We start from the raw sequence: 15,643 nt of genomic DNA, 5'->3' as shown, positions 1-15,643 counted from the left end.
GAGACACAATGCTTGAACGAAACATAGACTATATAAAGTTCAAGTCACAATTACAGATGAGAAAACGAGGTCCAAGGAAGTAAAGCGACTTCATCAAGGTCACACAGTAAGTTAGTCACAAGACAGCTAAATTGAAAACCAGCATGTTTCCCACAAATTTCAGCCTTTAGTCTTTTCAATTCAAACTCCTATTTGACATCACTTTCATCGACCAACATTCAGCTGCCTTTTGAACAGTACCCTAAAGCAAATGGCAACAAAACTAGGTTTCCTAACACAAAGAATACAAAACTGATGATAAATACTTGCATAATGGTTACCATGTACTAGACTCTGTTCTAATGCTATACTGAACCTATTTAATCCTCATAGACATATAATTACTATCCTAATTTTACAGTTAAGGCAACTGAAGAACAGAGAGGTTAAGCAACCTATTTGAAGTCATTCAGCTTGTTAAAGACAGCAAAAATTTGAACCCAGAGTGCCTGAGTGAAAACTCTATTCTAGTTCTGGTGTTAAATGTTTGCGGATACGTGTGTATACTTGGTCAGAAAAGTGTGATTGCTAATTAAAAACATATTTTTGTAGCAGTTATAGCTAAAATTTCTCAAAACAGATACTAATTTTAAGACAATTCTTCGTATACTTTTTGAGTGACTACTTTATCACAGCCAGTGCACATGTTACTCTAAGTACAGGCATTTTTCACCCAGGTAATAAATTATCTTTGATATTTCTCTGAAACCCATATATTTTTACAGCATCATGAAGAACAGCTGTAATAAATTAGGCACACCCTTCTATGGTGATTCAATAGTTCCAAAAAATAAGCATTGATCCCATAGGTTATCCCTTGACAATTATGTTTGGCAAGGATCTTGAGCTATTAGCTGTGCTCTTATATACTTCCAAGAAAATCTGTGGTCTGAAAAGAAAAATCTCTGCATCTAACTTTTAGTCAAGAAATAATTTTTAAAGATTATTTCTTAAAAAAAAAAATCAAAGCGTCCAGAAAGAAGCAGGATAACAGTAACAGCTAAAAGTTATTATGCACTTTGTATGCCTTCACACATGTCTGTATATACACATGCTCATATGTATATATGTCTACTGAGGTATAACTTACAACTAGTCAAACACACTGATATTCACTATGCAGCTCGAGTTTTTATAAATCTGTATAAAAAATATTCAGTCAAGACAGGGAATCCTTCCATCATCCTAGAAAGTTCCCTTATGTCCATTCCTCATCAATCCTCACCCCCCAGTAGCAGTGATTGCTCTGATTTCTATCACATTTCAAATTTTTAATCCTAAGTACAATTCTATGAGGTGGTGATTCCAAAGAATGTCCAACTTTGAGATCCACGCTCTTGGCCACTATGCTGTTCTACTGTATTTCTTCCCAATGGACACTTAGCCCATCTTGATGGTGTCCTCTGAGAGAATTAAGACATGATGTCTTAACTTCTCTTTCAAGTATCTAGAATATACTGCAGGTACCACCCTTGAAAGAACTGAAAAAATGGTCACTTGAATGATTTTCTATATTCTGTGTTTCAGATGAGACACCCTATTGAGAGCTTACTGATGTCAGACAAGGCAGGCGGGATCAGTGAATGCAGTGGACATGTGCCCTCTCAAAACAACAAACACTGACCATTCCACCAACTGAAGCACCATGAGAAATCAGGCCAGGGATGCCCTTCTCCAGCTTCTTCTACATAATCTAGAGATCTAAATTTGTACATAATACCTCAGTACATGTAAGTGCTTTGTAACTAAGTGGATGTAAAAAACAACAACAAAAAAACACTTCATGAGTCAAAATGTGTCCAGAGGCCAGCCCTGGATTGCCAGTTTGGGACCTGGTGTTTGCATTCTTGGCCTAAGAAACACCAGGATTAGCTTCACCAGTGACAAAGGGAGACCACAAACCTCTAAAGGTCACAGCCAGCCTAGGAGGTAATGTTTGTCATCACGTGGTAAAAATTCTGCTGTCCAGACTCTGGTCTATTGCCAACACTCCTTCCCACTGAGGGAAGCAGATGACTTTGGTAAACATCATAAACAAACAGAAGAAAAAAAAAAAAACAAGAAAGAAATAAACTGGCAATGGGAAGAGGAAAGGAATAAAAACACAGAAGGAAAGAGCTAGAAAGAGTATAGAACAGTAAAGAAGACAACTACAGGTAAGAAAAGGAAGCAAAGGACAGGCATCTCTAGGTTTGAAGCATATTCCTTCATTGACTATGCCGACGCAGGACCACAACCACAATTGGAGTTGGGACAACAGGGTAGTGGGGAATGATGGAGTGGAGAAAAGAGCTCATTCTGATATTTATTTACTCTGAGCTTTATGAGACCAGTTTCAGTGCTTAAATATTTTGACCATGGGAAGTAACAGCAGAGTTTCTAGGAATTCCAAAATATATTATTTGAAATTCAGAGAAATCATCAGCAAGTCCGATCCTGTCAAGTCTGATCCTGGCAAGGCTCTGTGGTCTGAACAAGAAGGGAATTTTTAATCCCCAGTGATATGGTTTTTATCAGGGAACTGTGCTTGCTGTAATAGGTGCCACTGCATTATTGGTTAAAAAGAAGAATAAAGCTACCACTTCCATATCCACCTACATACCCAGAGTTCCACTGAGACAACAACCAGCAAAGATTTTGAGCAAACCAATCTCACAGGATTTATACCCTTAGTGAACCATGGTGACACGTCCCTCCCCCAGTCCTGCAGACTTGCTCAACAGGTCAGAGCTTACATGGCTTCCTTTATGGAAGACAGTTCACACTTGACAAAAGGAATTTGAAACCGTAAGAAAGATGATTACCTTTCTGTCTGGTAGCAAAGGTGAAAGAAAAAGGACAGCAGAATCTTCAGAGAAATTAAGGTGACAAAGAAAAAGTAACCTGGATCATTCAGCATAAAACTCTCCTCCTCTGCTGACTGTCTCAGTGCCTCATTCTATCATTTGATGTGCCTATTTCCTTCTTTGTCAGTTTGCCTCATGTGGAACTAATTTTAAATATATACAGCTAACATACTTAAGTCCTTACCACGTGCAAGGCACCAAGCTAAGTACATTCTAAGAACAAGCTCAGAAAATACTATGAGGTAGATGCTACCATGTTCATTTTAAAGATGATATAATTGTGGCTCATGGACAGGATGTAACTTGCCCAAGGTCACACACTCAGGGTCACAGTCCAGGTTTGTGTACCTCAAAACCTAAGCTCACTTCACAGTGTAATCATTCTCCCTCTGCTACAAGATCATCCCCGCTTCACTCTTCTTTCTTACTGTGCTGCTTCTTGCTTACAATAACCCTCCACTCCTTGGGTTCACAGATGTATGGTAGTGTCCTGTTCATGCAATATGGCCTTGTTAGATGACTGGAATTGAGTTTAGGGAATTGTATTTTTGTCAGGAGGAGGCTGCCTAGACTGTGTTCAGAGAAAGGGTAAAGAGAAGGGTGCAGGAAAACACAATGGAGAGAGAAAGATTATGAGACATTCATAAAGAAATAGAGTTTGAGAATGGCAAAAACAGTAGAATGTGAGAGAAAACACTTTATAGGCATCTGATCCCATTTTACAGTTGGAAAAACTGAGATTCAGCTCTTAGTAGACTCAGGACCTATCCCAAGATTTGTGGCCACCACTACCCTTATTCCTTCTCTTCACCTCAGTTCTGTACCAAGTCCTCCTACCACTCTCTAATGTGCCTTAGGAGTATAGCAATGGTTATGGGTTACAAAGTACAGAGATGCAAATGTGGCCCAACCTGAGGAGACTGGAGATGATAAATAACGCCCCAAGCTGCTTTGCAGTATAGCGAGGTTCTCCATCACTGGATGAACTGGTGTCACATCTGGCTGACATCTGTCAGCAATACTATAAATAGCACTTGTGTAGTAAATAATGATTTAACCCCAACAGTGTAAAACAAATTCAGTTCTGAAGACCAATGTCTGGTTGGCTTCAACAGAATAACTTGAGGAGTTTTTAAAAATAGAGGGATTCCTCAACTCTAACCTCAGAAATTCTGATTCAAGAGGTTTTGAAAGACCATGGAACCAGGTGATTTCTGAGAGATCTCCTCCTACTAAGATTCTATTATGTTACTTTCTTTGACATAGCTTCCAAAGTATCACCTGTCATTAATAAGCCACACACGTAACAAGTAGTTGACACTAGACTCGGGGTCAAGGGACAAGAAGCATTGTCATTGTCTCTGAATACCTGTGTTCTCCCAGAAGGTAACATATCTTTTCTAGTCTCAGTGTATACGTCTTTAAAATAGAAGCAAAAGACGGTCGGAAGAGTTCTAAAACTCTTGATCTGGACCTGTGGGCTCCTATTCCACACTCAGAGGGCCTCCACCCATCATAGTACTATAACTGCATGAGATCAGTAGGCACATGATCCAGTTCTGGGTATATTCTGAGACACGAGGAAAAGTCTATGTGGGAGGGGATCCCTTCCTGATTAAGAGGCAAAGGGTCATGAGAAGTATTTTTCTTCATGTTTTGCCATTTTTGTTCTGACTTGAACATGACATGTGGAAATGAAAAAATGAACACAAGGAAGCTGAGATCTTTGGTGACACTGCTCAGCTGCTACAACAATCTTGGACTATCTAGGTGTAATATACATCACTTGCACAAAAAGTAAGGTCCTACATGTTCTGACTCTATGGGCAGGGTTTCTATTTGCAGCCAAATGGAGCCTTAACTAATATAGCATTAAAACTTTCTTCAAATGAAATTTCTTGCAAAACCCCAATATATGAAACAAATAAAAGTGGCTATACTGTTTAGAAAAATGGATGGGGTGTTTCCAGAGCCATTCCCTCCTAAAATCCTGCTGAGTTTCCTCCATGGAACCAGAATTGGTCAAAATCATTACTTCTCAAGGTAGAGTCTCCAAGGCACAGGGATTCTCAGATTTTCTCCAGACTCAGAGAGTTTTCTGCCACATTTGTTCTTGTGTTTTCCTTTCTCATTTCTTTGATGTACTTATTTTATTTTTTCAAATTTTATCCTAGGAAATGCAGATTCAAGTCATGACCAGTGGCTACTATTCATGGTTTTGGTGTGTGCATTTGTATTCAGTGTACAGTCATTTTGCAGCAAGTGATTTGATTCCAATTGTCGTGACTAGAGAAAGGAATAGAGTGTGATATAACACAAAATGACATATTCCTTCAAGGTGCACATCAAAGGATATCTTGGCATGCAAATGAAGGTACATTTGAAGAGAAAAAAAGTCATGGAAGAAGCAAGTATGTATCCAAGATATAAGAGTATGAGTGTATGGAATTAGAATAATCTTCAGTTCCATGTTCATTGTGTAAACCTTATTAAATTCTAGTAAAGGATCCTCTAGGCTTCCCAGGTGACACCAGTGGAAAAGAATCTGCCTGCCAATGCAGGAGATACAAGAGATGTGGGTTCGATCCCTGGGTCAGGAAGCTCCCCAGAATAGGAAATGGCAATCCACTCCCGTATTTTTGCCTGGAAAATTCCATGGACAGAGGAGGCTACAGTCCATGGTGTTGCAAAGAGTCTGACAAGACTCATACTCACACGAAAACACCCTCTATATTAAGAAACCAATGTTGATAACCTGAATATTGTTACATACTTTTCTCTGTATTTAATTCATATATTTATTTTAGGGTTACGGATGCTTAAAAAGTATTAAAATAAAGAGGTAATATCTAAGTGAGTATTTTGGGGTTTGTACATGTTTCAACAACAGTATAATTAAAACAGTGGGATCATGGACTTTCTCTCGCCCTGTTAAAAGGGGTCTTTATATCACTGAAGCTCAAATTCTGGACTACAGGATGTTAAGCCTTAATCCTTTCCAGATGGTCAATTCCATAATTCCATGAACCTTCTCACCTTATGGAATATTAAATACTTTCACCAACAATGTGGTACATGCCTTTGGAGATGTTTTTAAAATAAAAAAAGAGATAAAAATAAATTCATGAATTGCAGGAATGCATATGCATCCTTCTATTAATATATTCCTTTTCAAAAGTTTTTCTTCAGGATGAAGCATCCACGGGCAGGCCTTGGAACAAGCTTTGCCTGCTGCCATCCCTCCCCCATCTCCACCTGGCCTCTTCACTCATCACTCCCAGAAGAAATTTATCTAGACGGAACAAATATGGGTTAAAAATAAGGCCTTAAGAGCCTGCTCCCTCCTCACTTAGGAAATCTGAACCCTTGGGCAATGCCAGTCTTACAAAATGTATTTTCTGATTGCTTCCATAAGGCAGAGCATGGTGGACCAACCATGGGGTCTTCCATTGAGAACAGGGTAAAACAATTCTGCTCACCAAGGCCATAGTTTAGCCACACATTTCAAGTTGAACCAATCAGTGTCCAATGGGCTTTGCTATTCTAGCATGTATGTTTCATTCCTGCACATGGATCTCCTTCCACCCAGCTTGTGTTGTGGCCACTCCTCCCTCCCTGTAGCTTGTACCTCTGCCCTGGATTTCTTCACCTCTACCCTCCTTCACCCCTTTTTCTTTTTTTCAAATGTCAGGGGAGCTTGATTTCCACCTCCCATACTTCTAAAAGAGGGAAACTATAGAGTTTCTTCCAAGTTTCAGGCAATGTTGTGCACAGCCCTGCAACGTGAAGTTGTTATTTCATGCCTGCTCAGCTAAATTTAGAAGAGCATGACATTAGAGCTCACAGTCTCCTTTTTCACTGGCAGTGTGTTTGGCTGTGGTTCACATTGGTTCCCAATCTGTCTTGGCATCTTACTCACTCCATAGGCAACCTAAGTGTAGTCACTGTCTATCCTGTCTTCTTTCCCCTTTTTGGAATTATTCCAAACTCTCTTCACTCCAACCCAAGCCAAGCCAACCCAAAGATGACGTTCATGAAGAAAATATTTGTGTGGCATTTCTCAGAATAAGAATTCCTGCTGCCAGTCATTTCCTAATTCCCTCCTCCAAATGTAGACTGTAGAGAAAAAATTGCTGACTGAGAAGGCTGACCTGCCACTGACAAAACACAATGCTTGCACACGTATCCTAGGTCTTATGCAGACAGATATGAACAAGCCCAGCCCTGCACTCTTTACTCACCCACTAATCTACCTCTTTACTATCAGATACTTGTTGATATATTTTAGAATAAAAGTAAATACAAACCTCATTGAGGTCCACCCTAAGAGGTCTAGCTACTCTTCTGCTTTTCAAGAAGCAGCCACAAATCCATTCATTCATCTATTTCTCCAACCATACTCCTGGCCAAGCACCTTTTGGAAAACACCATTGTTGTCACTGATGGCTCTGCCAGAAATCACAAAGCTCTAGTGAGATTTGGTTCAGCTCTTTCAGAACCGAACCGCTTCCTTAAATGCATTTATATTATATTTTGCATTTTCTAAATGCTAAATGTAGGATAAGGTATAGCTTTTGTGGAGGAGGGGTAAAAATCAGTTGCATTATAATTGATATGTGTGAAAATGAATTATCTAAAATTTGTTATTTTTAAAAGCACTCTCTTCAGTAAGGTACAAAATAGAATAAATTAAATAAAATTCACACGGTTACATGTCTATCTTTTAACTGATTTTGAGTAAATTACTGCCTTCTGTGACTCTGTATTTGTCTATACTTCATAAAATACAGAAGTATTTTTTACTGGAGTATAATTGCTTCACAACATTGTTACAGAAGTATTTTCTGAGAGAACTGCTGGATACCTCTGCAACTAAGAAAAACTGAAAATTATTATAGAAACAGAATTATACATGTTGATCCAGCATATTTCTAGGCAAATATATCACTGAGCTCCTTAATGACAGTCAAAATCCCGCATGATTATAAAAGATGCCAGGATCTCATACACACATTTTCTGTTCCTACACCCTGAAAGCGTAATCGAAAATAGAAACTTCAAACCCCAGTTCCCTCTAAAATGAAAGCCATTTTCTGCTATAAATGCCCCTCTCCAAACTCTCATGAAGCAAAGAACACAGACAGTTTCATCTAAAATTATCTTCCCTGTCAATGAACAGTCCTTTCTCGTAGAAAAGTTACAGAAGGTTGGAACAGGGTGACAACACAAGAGTTCACAGACTTTTCTTTTTCACAATGCTGTTGCCAGTTCAATCCTAACTTTTCAAAGCGTCTCTGCCCTGCTGAAAACCACAGTTTGGAGGGGCCTGGGGGAGAAGATTACATCCCCACAGAAGATGTTTAAGTGATGAAGTTCTAACTTGTTCCCACACATGCACACCCCCGCCACCCACAGAAACTCGGAGTACTTCCAAACAAACAGCAGGTAGAAAGTGAAGAGAAAGCGTGGAAACGCAAGGACCGAACAGTCCCCTACCTCTCCTCTGCTTCACAGAGCTGCTGATGAATCCCACACAATCCAGGCGTGTGTGGAGCGGCTGGAAGGAGGCAGCCACTCGGCCTGCCGAGGGTGAGCAGGCCCAGCCTGTGTTCAGAAGCTGCCCCAGTCAGATTTTCCAACTGCAGAATTGCAGCCAAGTCCCTGCCCATGCCTGAAGAATTTCCTGAACAGCATTCCCGTTCTTTTTCTGACTGCTTTGAAACCGTACTCTGTACTTCAATACAGCTTTGTCAGGCCAACTCCCAGCTACTGGGCTGTCTCCAGCTCTCAATGGGAAACACATGTGTCAAGCACAGACGCGCTCCCCTGCCCCAGTGCCCATGCGTCTGCTGGGCTCACACAACCACAAAGGCAAGGGCTTCTAGAGCCAATGCTGATTTCTCAGCCATCCTCCACACGGCCTCTGCTCTGGGGTGCTAGATGCTGGAGCTGAGTCTCCTCTTGCTGCCGCTCCATGCCGCCCCTTTTCAACTTTCTCCTTCCTCTAACAGTCCCCAGCTGATGACCCATGTTAGCTTCCCAACTCCCCAACTCTTGCCAGTCCTGATTACAAGCCTATTACAACTGAGAGATGGGAATTCTGATTTGATCTCCCTACCTGCCGTTGCCACTGTCTTTGCTCAACATTTCAACTGTTGGAGGGGGAAAAATATTTTTAGCATTTTCAGACTGGTTCAGTACTTCTGAGTTGTTCCCTCATCCTGATGTGTGCATCTTTTACTGATGTCACTAAAAATAATGCAATTATTTTTCAGGCACTTTTGTGGCTCTCTGCTCTATAATGATGCTGGTCTGAAAATGTAATATTTTGCATGCTGGTGTAATGGGTGTTGTGTAATGCTGACTGTGTAATACTGTCTATAATGAAGTAGAAAGGAGAAAAAATGTACCTTTTATCAGGATGTGTCCTAATTCTCTGCACCTGTGATTATTTCTGGATGGCACTCCATCAATGTCTTATGTACATCCTCCTGGACCGTGTGGTCTACCTTTCCGTAAAACACTAAAGGAAATTTCTAAAGATATGAAGAGGACACTCCTCTTCTCCCACACTGAAAACCTCTTATCTAAAAAGCCAAAGCTAAGCTGTCAAAACTAACATTGTAGGATAAGATGATTTAAAGAGAAACCCTCATTTATTCTGAGCTTTTTTTTTTTTTTTCTTTTTTGGGGGTACTAACGTTGTACTTCCAAAATCATATCCCACTAGCAACTTATTTTGAAGAACTGGCTTGCCAGATTTTAAAAGTGCTGTGTGTTCCTGAGGGGCTGTTGTGAATAATAGATTTGGTGTGATCTGGGGTTTAGCATCAAACTGCAATGGGTTCTTTCAGGAGGATTCGACTTTTGCCTTGGGAAGCAGTGTCTTTGGAGGGTGGCATGGGGAAGGAGCACATGTACCTCTAAGGTCAGGACACAATTATAGAATCAGAGAACTTCAGAGGAGGAGGGAACCCCAGAGACGACCCGATACAAATTGTTTCAACCCTTAATTTTGCAAAGGGAGATGGAGGTCCACATGATGAAATGACTTGTCCAGAGGTGCAAAAGACTTAATGTTACAACTGAGGCCAGAAAGTAGGATTGGGGTGAATTTTCCATATGTTTTCTCTATCCCAGCATCATTTGGGAAAGGCAGGATCATCTAACCTTCACAAGAGAAGGCTTATAATCTGATGGCCTGGATCTAATCTTAGCTCTGTCTCTTAAAGGCTGTGAATCCTGATTAGTTTGCTTGACTTTTCTGGGCCTCAGTTTTCTCATCTGTAAAATGGGGATAACAACAGACTCTACCTCACAGAATTATTAGAATTTGATGAGGTAATTCATGCAAACTGTCTATTAGAGTGCATATAAATACATTTTGGTTTACTTTTCCTTTTATTGAATTGAGCAAAAACCAGACTCTCTCTCTCACTGAAAAGCAAAATTGTACTCTCACATTTAGTTTGAGTTCCTAGTGTCAACTATCTGATTGGCTAATTAACTTTTCTGCCAGCTGCCCTTTACATAATAGGGGTCTACCACCTTAAGCATAGACAAGCGTCCTAATGCTGTATTGGAACACTAGCCAACCACATGACTACTCTTCATTTATTCTCTACACATAACACTGAAGTCTTTCCTCAAGATTAACTCACAGGCAAGGTAAACAGTGAGACCAAATTTGCAGTCAGTTATATGAGGCTGAACAAAGTGCTATTTGCAGAGAACTGGACCTTCTCTCCGAAACTTAAGAGCTCAAGATTACCATTCTAAAAATAGAAGACCATTAACAATTGCAATTCCCATGTTTGGCAATGGGCAATGCTCTAAATTAACAGCAACAACTACAAAATAAAATCCCCTAAGTCAAGGAAAAAATCCTACTGAGGAAATGGTGACTACAAATTCTAAAGAATCAGATTTCTATCTGGGGTTCTAGAGCCTTTGTTTCGAAAGAAATCATAGCAAGTGGTTCATGAACTTATTAATCATGTCAAGGTGCTCAACTTCTTTTGGGGAAAAAAAGAGGTAGGGTAGTTCTTAATTTTAAAACAAAACAATGGCAAAACAAAAGCAAAAATCATAAAACAACTGGAAAAACCAAGGTCAGACTTTATACAAAGGCAGAAAATAATGATTTAATCCAAAGGATGCTGCTTTGAGACACACAATGTCTCTCCACAAATTAACTACGTGGCTCCTTTCAACTTGTCTATTTGAAGAGGGAGTGACTTAGCAACAACTCACTATGAGACACCATTCATTACTACTAGCTGGAAAATTATAAAAAGTTACTTACCTCTTCTAATGTTAAGAGAAGGTATCCAAAACTTGAATTATCAGACCAGCAAGCGGTCACATTCTGTCAAACTCATATGTGGCAATTGTTTAACATGCCCTCTTAAGAATTATTTAAGGGAAATGTGCTTTGTTTGATGCATTGCTGACAACTGAATAAAGATCCCCAACATCACCTGAAGGGAGCTTTTAAAATAACCAGAGCTAGGAGCCCAAAATCAACTAGATTTTGATTCTGTGGGAATGGGATAGGAACCAGGTAATAGTATTTTGTTTTGATCTCCACATCACCCACAAAAACCAAAATGACTTTACTATGAGCCAGACTTAAGAATCACTAAGTTACAGTGATAGCTTAACTTTTCCAACATAAACATAACTGTGTCACTCTGTGCACTCAAATTCGTAGATGGCTCACCACGGCTTGAAAGGGAAAAATGGCCACCACCACTAAGACTTGAAAGGCCTGGCTTGAGCTAGTCCCTTGTCTGCATCTTCAGTCTCATCTGCTGTCAGTCTCCCTCTTCTTCCAGTGTTTCAAAGAAATCATGTATCTTTCTATTTGAAAATCTTAAAAAAAAAAAAGAAAAGCTACTCTCTCCTGAAAATACACCTCCACTCTTTAAGTTTTCTTCTACTTAACTACTATTCAATCTTTAAATTCATATTCTATTATCACTTTCTCTAGGATTCAGATATCTGAACCCCAGAACCAAAAATCCCCTGCTATATATATCCCCAGACTTTCACTCATAGATGTAATTATGTATTTATTTGTATTTTTGTTTGAATCATGTTAATCTTTCCTGCTAGAAAATAAATGTTCTCCTTTAGGCCTGAAACTAGCCTTGCTTTCACTCTACTGTATCCTAGTTCTGTGCATACTGCCTAGCTTTTAGGAAGTGTACAATAGATATTTTTAAGTAAGTGAATGCATTTTTTTAATCCAAGTCAGAAATATGCATCTAACTCTGTTGTTTTTTAAATTTCAAATTTTGAAACTTCATTTAATTCTTCTGACATGTCAAATTATTATATTATATTGTACTCAGAATACTGAGTTTTTCTATAAGGTGTAAATATTTTCAGAAACTAGTAAGCCATTCACATGTTTATCTAAAAGACAGTGAGAAGTTATCAAGTCAAGTGCCTGACAAAGCCCTTAAGGCCTCAGGTACAGGTACTGTTACCAAGCCCAAGCTTGTACTGCTTGCTAAATGATGGGCTGATAAAGGCAGAGATGAAGTATTAGGGAAAGGAACACTGACTTTATTCAGAAAGCCAGCATATCAAGATGATGGTGGACTAGTGTCCAGAAAACCATCTTACCAAGAAAGTTGTGGTACACATACACAATGGAATATTACGCAGCCATAAAAAGAACACATTTGACTCAGTTCTAATAAGACAGATGAACCTAAAATCTATTATACAGAGTGAAGTAAGCCAGAAAGAGAGAAACGAGTATCATGTACAGGATATAGAAAGATGGCACTGATGAACCTATCTGCAGGGCAGCAGTGGAGATGCACACATAGAGAACAGACTTGTGGACTCAGTAGGGGAAGGAGAGAGTGGGATGAATTGAGAGAGTAGCATTGAAACGCATACATTAACATATGAAACATTAGATAGCCAGTAGAAATTTACTGTATGGTGCAGGAAACTCAAAACTGGTCCTCTGTGACAACTTAGAGGGGTTGGATGGGTGGGAGGGAGGTTTCAAGAGGAAGGGGACATAACATATACCTATGGCTGATTCATGTTGATATATGGCAGAAACCAACACAATACTGTAAAGCAATTATCCTCCAATTAAAAATAATTTTAAAAAAGAAATAGAATGTAGATTACTCCAAGGGGGAAAAAAAAAGGTAGAATTCAAACTTCTTTGACACTAAAAAGGAAGGGGGTATGGCTGGATGTTGCAAACTTTTTGGTGGCACAATCCTTTGTGCTTGCTGCTGTCCTCTTAGGTCTGGTCACATTATTCCTCCAAACCTCCTACAAGACAAAGGTTATGCCCTGTCCTACAACTTTCTGTCTCTATTGTAATGGAAAAATAGTACGCCTTTAAAGGTCAGAGCCTTGAAAACGGGCTCTCCTGTGTATTACAGGCTTTAGGCAACATTCTTCTACAAAGGTACAAAGCCAGCATGACTAAGCACAGGCAACAGAGCACAAGTGCTAAGTCATTTCAGTCATGTCTGACTCAGTGAGACCCCATGGCCTGTAGCCCACCAGGTTCCTCTGTCCATGGGATTCTCCAGGCAAGAATACTGGAGTGGGTTGCCATTTTCTTCTCCAACAGAGCACAAGAGTTACAGCTAAATGAATATATACAATATGCAGTCAGGTTTGGTCTTCTCTGTTACAGTAGCATGCTTATGATTATTGAGTAGAGGATCTGCTGTGCCAGTTACTTAAGAGGCAGGCTGAGTGAAGGTGAAGTCATACAGACACACCAAGTACTTATGGCACAAGTGAGAAGAGAGGCATTGGCCAGGACCCTTTTGGTTGCAGAAGTCAAATCAGCCTAATGAAAAAAGCTGAGGTTCCTAAATCATACTAGTCTAACCCCAAGTGGATCTTAAGTTGGGATGGAATGTAGCAGTTAAAATATAACCAAGGCTCTATCTTCTTGTCTGGACTTCATTCTCAGTTTTGCTTGCTCCATTGGGCAGTAAGATGTCCACAGGTGGTCCCAAGGTCATCGTCACAGGGCAAATAAAACATATTTTTCAGAAAGGATGTTAGGTATGTCAGTTTGAGCCACAAGGTTATCCCTGTACAAACCCCTATGATCACAGGTATGAGACCTGGGTTCAATCCCTGTGTTAGGAAGATCCCCTGGAGGATGGCATGGCAATCCACTCCTGTATTCTTGCCTAGAGCATCCCCATGGACAGAGGAGGGTGGTGGGCTACAGTCTATTTGGTCACAAAGAGTCAGATACAACTGAGCGACTAAGCACAGCACAGTAGATGAGACTCTGTGTGGTCCATATTTGGCTCATGTGACGATCCTGGCAACTAAAGGGAAGGAATCAGCTCCGTCTCCACCATATGAACTAAGTAGGCTAGTTGGGAAAGTCAGGAAGCTTCCCTGAAGAAGGGAATGGCTAACCACTCCAGTATTCCTTTCTGGAGAATTCCACAGACAGAGGAGCCTGGTGGGCTACAGTCTATGGGATTGTAAAGAGTCAGACACAACTGAACAACTATCACTTTCACTTTCACAGCAGTCATACAAAAGTCTGGTGTGAACTATGATGATATGGCACTAAGACATAGTCATAATCTTGCCAAGAGAAGGTTCTTTAAGAAATATGAAGAGGCAATATTTTAACCAAAGGACAGAAAATGTATTTTCTATGTATAAGCCCGAGGCAGCTGAATTAAACTAATGGCAGACAATTAGAACAGTAACACTATGCCAGCCTTTCACTTAAGGGTTCACTTCACAGATAATACCCAATGGGGAATGACACTCACTCTGCTTTGGCTTCAGAACAGGCAGAGCAAATCCAATCCTGCTTTTCAATGGTCAAGGGCAAAATTACCTGGTTGACTTTGAAGAAACTTTTTTTTCATGGAGGGAACCCAGACCAGAAAGTTTGGCTCTGAGACAAATCAGCGAACCACAGTTTTCAGAATATCTCTACCGGCCAGACATAATGTCTAAGCTGAAGCCATTTTCTGTTTTGGAAATTCAAATGTATAGTACACAATGCAGGATTCTCAAGCTAATCATTACTCTGAGGAGGAACTGACACAGTTGGTAATTTAATGTGACGAGTAATGAAACACATTAAAATACATCTTTTCTAAAGAAGTTAAACAGTGAAAAGCAAATACTGGTATAGATGGTTCCATTCAGTCTTTCATTTTAAGCACAAAACATTGATCAAGTCTTCCAAATTTTATTCTGGTCCACAATTTCCCATTGTATTACAGCTTGCTAAAAGTAAAACTCTTGAAATATCACATTTTTATTTAGAAATAAAATTTATGGATCAATAAAAATGGGCCTGATGCCATGGTAGGTGCTCCATGGTAGGCAGAAATAAATAAAACCTGTACTTGAAAAAAATGATAGCATCACTCATCTTTATTTTTACAATCACATCAGTGCTCAATGATACAAAACATAACATTGGATTCAGGAATCCTGAAACTAATTATAAGCCTTCTGAATGACTATTGCTGCTCCAAAGCAAAGGCCAAGTGTCAAAATTCAACCCTCAAAACCAGCACATGTACACCAAGAAAAAAAACACCTAAAAACTGTCAAGGAAAGAAAATATATTTCAAGTCATTTCCTCTTTAAAAGGAGTTCATTCATATATGTGATAGAGACATAATTGAGCAAATCCACCACTACCATGAGTGACTGAAAGTCACTCAGCCATGTCCAACTCTTTGCGACCCCATGGATTGTACACAGTCCGTGGA

General features: G+C 39.7%; 1 protein-coding gene across 4 annotated transcripts in view; it reads right to left on the bottom strand.

The window, feature by feature from the left end:
* The window catches only part of SGCD (sarcoglycan delta), a 434,639-nt gene that overhangs the window by 416,859 nt on the left and 2,137 nt on the right, over nucleotides 1–15,643 (bottom strand). For 2 of the 4 annotated variants that reach the window (XM_081501896.1, XM_081501897.1), the window contains exon 1: nucleotides 8,382–8,726. The exons of 1 other annotated variant lie outside the window; for it this stretch is intronic. The gene's annotated coding sequence lies outside the window, so the exon portion shown is untranslated. Of the gene's footprint in view, nucleotides 1–8,381; nucleotides 8,727–15,643 lie in introns of those variants that run through there. One more of the 4 variants, XM_081501898.1, reaches the window with a different exon arrangement.

The sequence above is a fragment of the Giraffa tippelskirchi genome, chromosome 6 (assembly GCF_054371585.1).
Source record: "Giraffa tippelskirchi isolate mGirTip1 chromosome 6, T2T-mGirTip1v1.2.pri, whole genome shotgun sequence".
Classification (NCBI taxonomy): Eukaryota; Metazoa; Chordata; class Mammalia; order Artiodactyla; family Giraffidae; genus Giraffa; species Giraffa tippelskirchi.
This window is presented reverse-complemented; position numbering and strand designations above follow the sequence as displayed.